Raw genomic sequence first — 9,646 nt, forward strand, 5'->3', positions numbered from 1 at the left:
GGTACTTAGTAATATATCATTTTGGACAAAAAATCGATGTCTGTATATTTTAGTAACATCAATTTTCATTTTGGAACTGATGTATCTCTATTACTGGACATCAGTTTTTATGGTTAAAACTGATTTCAACTTTATATATAGACATTAGATTCTATAAAGAAGATGATGTCCACAAAGTATGTAGCTGCTGCTATAAATTGCGATTTCAACAGTTAACAAGAGTGATTTGAATATTGAGGTATTTTATCTGAAATCATCATCCTTAACAATTTACAAAATGGACAAAATAAAACCCCAATTCACCTACTACATAACAATTTGGCTACAAAATGGAATGGATCAATTATTCATAATGATCCAATAAACACGGCTATGAGAAACAAATAAGGTACAGCTTCTTTCTTGTCTTCTTCAAGCTTCACTTTGACAAGAGTAGGAGCTCATCACAATTCCATGACAAGCAGCACTTGATCTTCTTATGTTGGGGGATATGGAACTTTGGGTATAGTTGGATGCTTCATTGACCTAAAACATAATCAAACATGAAAGCATAAGAAACCTTCACCGCACCAAGTTATTACAATAAACTGACATGCTCTCAGTATATCAATGTTATTGTCTTAGTTATTGATAGGATATGTCCAAGGTTCACAGACCTGACTTATGGTTAGAGAAAGTAGTTGAACAATGAGATACTACACCTGTAACAAAAGAGAAAGCCCCAGCTCTGGTGGTTTTGATGGTTTAAGGTGATGATAGTTAGCATGCGTATCGAAGTATTTAGATTCCAATTGTTAACTGCTACAAAATACAACTTTGAGGAAAATATGCAATGGAAATAGCTTGACAGCCATCAGACAGGCAAAAAAATGCAGAAGTGATATAGCTCTTATACCTGACAGCGGAAGCACAGCATGCAACATTGAAATGTGAAATTGTTTATTCTGACATTTGTCCATAAATCTTCCGAAAATGGTTCACAACCGTCAACAAGAATGCTGTGACATGCAAACAGAAGTATTTGAGAATCAGATCTATGCATATTTATCATGAAACTGATAACATTGAGGTCTATCTTTAATAGAAGTACTGACAACAAAAAGCATTACAGTATACATGCTATTGAAAATCAACAAAATTTTCACTACCAAAAACAAAAGATCAAATTTGATGCTTGTTAAACAATATAAGGGGATGCTATATAAGAAGAAAAGTACTTGGGTCTGAAACGGTTAATTGGTACAGGGTCCTTCAGATGCTCATTTAGTGTATCCAATGATGCCTGCAAAGGTACAATGACAAGGTCTAGGTTGGATCCCCCATCTCAGAAGCAACTACTATTTCCACATCTCAATTTGATTAACCAGAGACGCTATCAAGTATGAAAAAAGGTCGGAGAACATGATTTGCTTCCCCCCCAGCATATTCAGGTTCCACAGGTTTATGAGACCAAAAGGACGGTTTCACAGGTCTAGTTTCTGAAGCTGCATTTAGAATACAACACAATCAAATTTTTATTTCCTAGTCTCAAATGTGCAAAATATAATGATATCAACACATACATAATAACTGCACAACATGCAATTGCATAGCTGAACTGAAAATTGTAATTTATACCACCACTGTCAGAAATATTCTCAGTAATCAGTGCCTGACTCTTTTGAAAGTACCACATGAAACTCTACCTACATTAAAGTGAACAAGTCGACTAGGTTTCCCAAGATAGTCCGAAAACCATTTTGATGCATCAACTCCCTCATCTAAGGCAGCACCAAACCATTCCCATATTGAAACTCCATCTGCTATTTCTTGTGGTGGACTCATAGAAATCTTCAGTACATCCATGCCAGGTGCTTTTAATACTGAAAAGTGAATGACAGATCCCTGCTAAGTTATTAAAATAGAATAACTTAGGCAAGAAACTCTGAATTGGTAATGTAGTGATTGACTGAAGCCATTTCACATCCTATGAGCCCATGTTACCCATAAAATATTTCAAATTGTTACTTCAGATTGCTACTTCAAATTATCAATATTGAAGCAATCATCTTACCTTCCAGCTGAGAGAGCGGGCAAATAGTCCAGCAACATATGATGCTAATCCAGAATCATTGGTCTGCAATTTCATTAACACAATGCTAAATAACTAAGCCAAAATGAAAAGTAACCGCAGAGACTTTTATTTGGCCTGATATCAGAAGTAAATGGGTCCAACCTCATCAATCTTTCCAAGATCCAAATTTTCAAAGTTTTTCAATGTCAAACTTGGTGGCATAGTAAACCTGTGAAGAACCATTAGACAGCTTTAAGACCTCATTACGCAAAATCAAGTTAAAGAAGATATATCAAACCTTAAAATGATATTTGATTGCATATGGAACATAGAAGCAGTATCATGTACCAAAAGAGCCACATAGTAACAGTAGATATCACATGAAATTCTTTATCTCCACGCGATATTCTTAAATTACCGCTCACCTGTTCTTGATATCAGCGTCCCTGCGCCCGAGCCTTGGAGTGTCAGCAGTGAGGACTATTGCCTTGTAACCAGCCCTCTCAGCCCTTCTGACAAGCCGTGTAACCAGATTCCTGTCTTTGAACACCTAAACAATAAGCACAGTATTAATTGTTAAGGCTGATAATACAAGACAAAAGACAACCATGAAAGCAAACATTTAATAAAATCATTTCAAACTTGAAATGAAAATCCTGGTAGGAACTCAATACAAAATGCTTCAAAGTAGTCTCGATTCATAAGAAGCACCATTCCACTTGATTGGAAGCCCAGAAACTCAAACTTCAGTCTATAAAATAATTTTAGTTCATTCATTTGTGATAAGAAAAAATAGCTTTCTAAGGATCTTATGTGTATATAATTATTCCCAAATTCCCAGGATGATTATGCGAGCGCTAGAGCTCAAGGTGTTATGTTACAGCAGGGAATTAATAAGTGAATTTCTGCAAAAAACACATATGACAAGAACAAAAGTAAAGTTGCAATAATTGGTCAGGCATGAACTTTACTCACATAGAGTTGGAATTTACTCAGTCATATGACAAGTGTTGTGATGCCCCGGAAATTCGTATTTATTTTCCGAGGATTTTCCGGAATCTAAATTATGGTTATTGGATGGTTTCGTGGCTCGTGGATAGAGCGGAAGTGTTTCGGGTGAATAATTAATTGAAGAATATGGTTTTAAGGGGGTTGCCTAAGGTTGACTTTTTATACGTTGGGATTCTCCGAAAACTTCCTTCACGAAAGTTGTAGAGCGCGTCGATACGAGTTCGTTGACATATCGAACGCGAGAATCGGAGTTCGTATGAAGAAGTTATGGCCATTGGAAGAAGTTTCCATTTTGGTATAAATAGGGAATTTCCGAAAATAATTTCATAATTTTCATATTTCCTTTTTCGGAAACCCTTTTCTCTCCGTTCTCTCTCCTCAGCCTCCGTGCGACCCGACCCAAACCCGGTGACCCGACCCGACTTTTCCGGCCGTTCCCGACGTCCGCCGGCGACGAAACCAACGCAGACGTGATCACCACCATCTCACCGTCCTCCGTCTGGTGCTTGACGGCAACGGAGACCATCGAAAAGTGGATATCGAAGAGTAGACGTAGTCGGATCCTGTCGGATTTTCTCAGTTTCCGGCGACTCCTCTCGGCCGATCGTTCTTAGTTTCGGAATCTCCTCCTCCTTCTGATCATCCTCATAACCACCTTGTAGGACGATTTTGCGTGTGGAGTGGAAGATCTAGGTTTGAAAATCTACGGTGCACAATGAATCTGGGGTTTGATCAAACGGCTGCGATTGGCCGATCTTGCAAGCTTGATCTAGGACGATCTAGGCCGAACCAGACTTAGCTCCAGGTATGAAAGTTGCTCTACTCTTCATGATGAACATTTCTGGTTGGCTTGATTGTTGTGGTTTTGAGTTTTGGCCGGTGGTGGTTGTGGTGGTTGCACCGCCGACTGTGGCAGCGTTATGGTGGCCTTCCGGCCATGCAAGGGATAGTTTCTGCTATTATATATCTTCTACTTGTCGATACGAGCGTTTTGATATATAATACATAAATTTTGGAGATCGAATGAATATGTTATGATTTTACGGTTTCAGACCGTTCGATGATTCGATCCGTGAGGATTTGAGCATCCGATCGACTTGTGATTTTGACATATCGATCGTATAAGTATTTCGGAGACATTGGGTGGTCTCGGATGTGGTTTCGCCTCATTTGGCGTCACCTTGAGAATTTTGGTTCGATTTAGGGTTTCGAACGTTATTCCTTGTGATTCGTTGACTGAATCAGAGCTGTAATTCCTTAGGTACGTGACGAGGTATTCTTTGGACAACTATTTTGGGTGGTTTGGCTGCCTTGTTCTGTATTGAAGACGCAGCGGGAGTTTCGAGGTGAGTAATCTCACGAAGTTCATTCACGAACGGGAATACCTTATCGTTTTGAGAGTTATTTAGTTAACTGCAAACTATAGATGGTATTAGTGACATTTTTGAGTTGATGACTATGTGTGTGTGTGTATATATATATATATTATGGGATGTATATATATACATACGTATGCATGTATTAGTAGATATATATATTTACGTGAAATATATATGTTTTGGGTGGTTTGTGGATTTATGAAAACAATATGCATGAAATGATGCTTTTTATTGTTTTGGGGTGTGGCTTTTGGAAAACAAATGATTTGTGGAAATGATTGATTCGATTTGTTTTGAAAAGCATTGAGATTTGAGAAAAGCGTTGAGATTTGGGTATGAAAACAATAGGCATGAATTGATGCTTTTTATTGTTTTGTGTTATGGCTTTTTTCGGAAAACAATGATTATGGAAATGTTGATTTCGATTGTTTTCAAAAGCGTTGCGATTTGTGTAACATTTTGGGTCCAATGCGACTCCTTTAATGATTTGCTCCAAGGGACAGTGCGGCCCGAGGATCGAAGGTCTAAGACCTTGGGCAGAATCTCAGGTGACCACGTCTTTGGCCGGACGAGTGGTTACGTTTTCAGTTAGAGCTCTAATCTGTCTGCCATATAGGTAATTCATGGGGTAACGGGAATTGGTTATTATTAACTCATGACATTACGTATTTTTAGGGAACAAGGTGTGAGTTGCTTCCTTATTAATGGTTTTTAAGGGGACAAGGTGTGAGTTGTTTTCCATATTAACGTTTTGATAGAAATCAAGGTGTGAGTTGCTTTCTATGGTACGATTATGGTATATTTGATAGGAAACAAGGTGTGAGTTATTTTCTATGTTTTACTGATAGAAATCAAGGTGTGAGTTGCTTTCTATGGTACGCTTATGGTACAACTGATAGAATTCAAGTGTGGGTTGTTTTCTATGTTTCGTTTTAAAAGAAAACAAGGTGTGAGTTGCTTTCTTTTATTTCGATTTGAAAGGAAATTAAAGTGTGAGTTGTTCTCCTTATTTCGTGTTTTAAGGAATCAAAGCGTGAGTTGTTTTCCTCGTTTGGCGTGAGTTGTGCATGTGTGTTTTGAGTTACTCATACGGGCTTGCAAAAGCTTACCAGGTTTGTTGTGTGACAACCCGGCACACTATTCAAACGGTATAGGGGTTAATCCTGCAGGTTAGGATATTCGAGGTTGAGGCAGCGAGCTAGCAGCTTTACGGTAGGGAGCCACCTTTGTGACTTTACCTTTGCTAAGGACTTCTGTTGTATAGTTAACTCTGAGCAGCATTTATGTTTTATTTTGTTGTTGACAATTTAATTCGTAAGCTTATGTAATATATGACTTTATGGAGTGGGTCAATATTGAGATAGTGGGTTCAGAGCATCAGTATGTACTTGGGTTAAAAGGGAAAAAGTTTCTAGGTATTTTGTATTGATGGCTGAACGTTCACGCGTATGTAATTATGGGATTATATATCGATTTTCATGTGTGAAAAATCAGGGGCGTGACAAGTGTAGATGTAAATCACTAAAAAATAAACCACAAAGAAAAAAGGTAATTGCAGCAACGCATACAATGGCACTCACTAATGCACACATCAAGCAGACACAAGATTAAATTGATAGCTAAACATCAACAAACTGAACATACCGATCTAATATATGGCTGTTGGAGCACCCATCCTAGAATTGGAATCTTCTGCAGGAAAACTGCCAATGTTGGCCAGAAGCCACTGCACAACATACTTTCCATCATGAACTTACATTTAAACCAGAGTATTAACACTATGAAAAGGGTCAAAGTAACAATATAGACATGAAGAGTACAATGAAACCATATGCCTCCAAAATCATGCCCACAATTGGCCACCCTATGAGCACAAAGAACATAACACCAAAAGAAATTGACCCCTGTATAGTAGAAGAAAAGGCAAGGTGAAAAAAGAAAGTTGAAATACAAGGACACAAATCCAGTGAAAAGTTGAACATCAAAAACCTTAAAATTTTGACGTTTCATGAAGAATTGCAGCGTGGACTTAAATCCAATTGTTAAAGTCACCCCTGAGAAGAAGAGGATCTAATTAAAAAATAAGAAGTGCTAAAACACATATCGTATCCAATAATACATAAAACAAAACATAAATGTACAGGAAGCAGATAGCTTAGCAAGAAGAGTAGATGTAAAATACACTCACATTTCCCATTGCAAGTAATCCCTTGTCAAAGAAAAAAACCATTCAATGAGAAAAATACGCCAAATCCTGTCAATCCCAGTCCGATCTCTGTCTCATTTCAAAATTGCATGAATTAGAGGTGACACCAAAAGTTCAAATACATCAAATACAGCTCAACTGGCAATCAATACAACCTTTCTCAATGAAATTTGACACCCAGTAAGAAGAGGCAGGACAAGCAATGCAGTATAAACATACTAGAAAAATAAGTTCCTATAATAGCTTCTTTTGTATTAGAAATAATTCCAAGTGGTACACAATTTTCACCACAACAATCACAGCACATAACATGTGTTGCAATCCACTGCAGATCAATTTACACAAACTCGAAAAAAGGCATAAATACTGGTCACCAGAACCAAATTCTAAGCACAGCAGCTTCGGTCACACTATACTCAACTATAGTGCCAGATTTTAATGAATTACCATATTAGTAACCACAACCAAATTCTAAGCAGAGCAACTTCAGTCACACTAGACTCAACTATAGTGCTAGATTTACTGAATCAATAAACAATATTACCCATAACAAGTTCACACAATTAAGATGCATATAGCTTAAATCAAGAAAGTAATTAAAGAATCCAAATCTATTGGGAAACTATGAGGATAGCAAAGATTAGTAATAAAACTTGTCTTACTTTTCCGATCATTCATCTCGAAGGAAACCATTTTTACCGACGACTTACTGCAAACAATAAACACAGAATATGGGAAAATAATTCTTGGTGTACTGGTTTAATATAATAAACCAAACAAGATGTACCTTCTCTGCGTACTCCTTGGTGTACTGTTTGAATTTGTTGTAAATAAGCTTTCTACTCTCAGCATTCTTCTTCTTGGCAGCTTCAAGCCCCTGCTTCTTTGCCAAGGCCCATTCCTCCTCTCTCTACCTCTTCTTTAGAACAGACTCTGGAACCACTACCTTGACTGCTTCACCCATCTCTACAAATGTGGATCGCAGATAAATGAATGTACTTTCAAAACAAGCCTAATTCAATGTAAACTCACCACTCAAAACAATATCTATGAGAACAGTGTTTCACACACATCAAAAGGGTGGTTCAAAATATTGAAACAAAAGCTAAAAATGAATGAAGCTAAGTATATACGATTCAATCACCGAAACCTCATCCACATCTTAAATTGAAACACACCATACATACAGAAATAAGAAAAGATACCAAATTAAAATTGGTACTTCTAATCCACTTCACTAAAGAACCCTAGAAACCAACTTTCTGCTCAAAAATTTCAAATACACGAATCAAAGACAAGCTCTAATAAACCAGAATGAAAGCTTTCCTAGTGTTAGGCTAACAGAACTGTAGTGAACTTCTATATATACATCAAATTCCAACTAATCCGAACACAACTGTACATTCAAAACCCAGATCTAAATCAAAATAAGCTTAAGAAAATATAGGCACTCACTGGAGTTGGAGTAATAGCCTTGCAAATGGGCATCGTGGCCTCCATTTCTCCAAAGCAAAGAGACCTAAGTAAACCCAGTCAATTCAAATCAAACAAAGAACAATATTAGTGTCACTAACCATCACAAACAAGTGAATTCTTAGATCTTGAACAAAATCTTTCAGAGACTCTGAAAAGAAATAAAAATCAGAAGAGACGGAGAGAGAGCAGGAAGAACCGGGAATTTGCAAACCCAGAAACAAAGAACAAAGTGTGTATGAGTGAGTACCTGATGCTGGTTGCGCCGTCGTAATTGCGGTTGTGTTCGGTTCCTCCATTGCTGGCATTTGGTGCTCGAAGTCGCACCAATCGAGGAGGATAAACTCCTTGGAGGCAGGTTGGACCAGTTGGGGTTCGGATCTCGGAGCAACGACGTGGTGCCTTTGGAAGAGAAGCACTGGCAGAGGCGATGGCACCAGTGAGGGGACGGAGGCAGTAGTTCAATGAGGGAGAGACAGTAGCCGTGGAAAGAGAGCAGGAGAGGGAGAAGAGCGCTAGGGTTTCAGAGAAGAGCGAGAGAGAAAGAGCTTAACGCAGAGAACGAGCTCAGGTTGGAGAAGGAGCTGAGGTCGGGGACGCGAAGGAGGCAGTCAGAGACTCAGAGTGAGAGTCTATCGATTAAGGTTCGAAAGTTTTTAGATAAAGTGACTAAGTGTTAGGGGGAATTAAAATTTTAGACCCCGCGTTTCTCAAACTTTTAAACTTAGTCCCTCAGCGTTTTTAAAAATTTTTCAAACAAAATTTTTCACATCGTTTCATTTGGTGACTGATGTCCATAATAACAATAGAAATCGGTTTTTTCACAAACTGATGTTAGCATGTTTTTTAACATTAGGTGCAATCTTAACCGATCTAATAGTGGCAATATCAAATGACATTATTCTAGTAGTGCCTAAAATAAATAAATAAACTCTCCATGTCACGAAATGGCAAAAAAATGCAATACGATATTCTCACGCACCCTTCCACGCAGCTATAGCTTGGTACGGTATTATTCTAATTCCTCAGACCGACTAGCCGCTCAATGCCGATACTCTGTGTCACTTGTTACGTCCTCTTCCTCTATGTCTGAGAATAATAAGAGAAAGAAATATATGTCGATGAGCTCAGGGGCCTAGTAAGCAATCTTTATCCTAACTAGCTGGTTCAAGCATGGCAAGGAATAAAAGAAGGAAAGAACCACCAACTAAAAATAATTATAAAAAAATAAAAACAAAGTTGTAAGGTAGAAAGTATAAATGAAAGCTTAAAAGTTTCCTAGAATTCTTACCATATAGTGTGACAGGTGAACTCAAATCGACAATGGTTAGACTATGACCACCCTTAACCCCGGTGGTTAGGTCCAATACCCACATAACACCCTGTGGTCGGGTCCAAAATAATACTAAAAGCTTAGTTCTGGCGCCAGACATTCATACCCAGGTTTACCCCCGTGGTCGGGTCCATAACCCACACTTAACCTTGTGGTCAGGTTTCTAAAAACAAATAGTCAACCCGAAAAGT

General features: G+C 38.1%; 1 pseudogene; it reads right to left on the bottom strand.

Moving 5' to 3' along the window:
- Positions 1 to 2,000: 2,000 nt before the first annotated feature.
- LOC112184898 lies at positions 2,001 to 7,342 on the bottom strand (annotated as a pseudogene).
- Between the last annotated feature and the right edge of the window lie 2,304 nt (positions 7,343 to 9,646).

This window comes from Rosa chinensis, chromosome 2, assembly GCF_002994745.2.
Source record: "Rosa chinensis cultivar Old Blush chromosome 2, RchiOBHm-V2, whole genome shotgun sequence".
Classification (NCBI taxonomy): Eukaryota; Viridiplantae; Streptophyta; class Magnoliopsida; order Rosales; family Rosaceae; genus Rosa; species Rosa chinensis.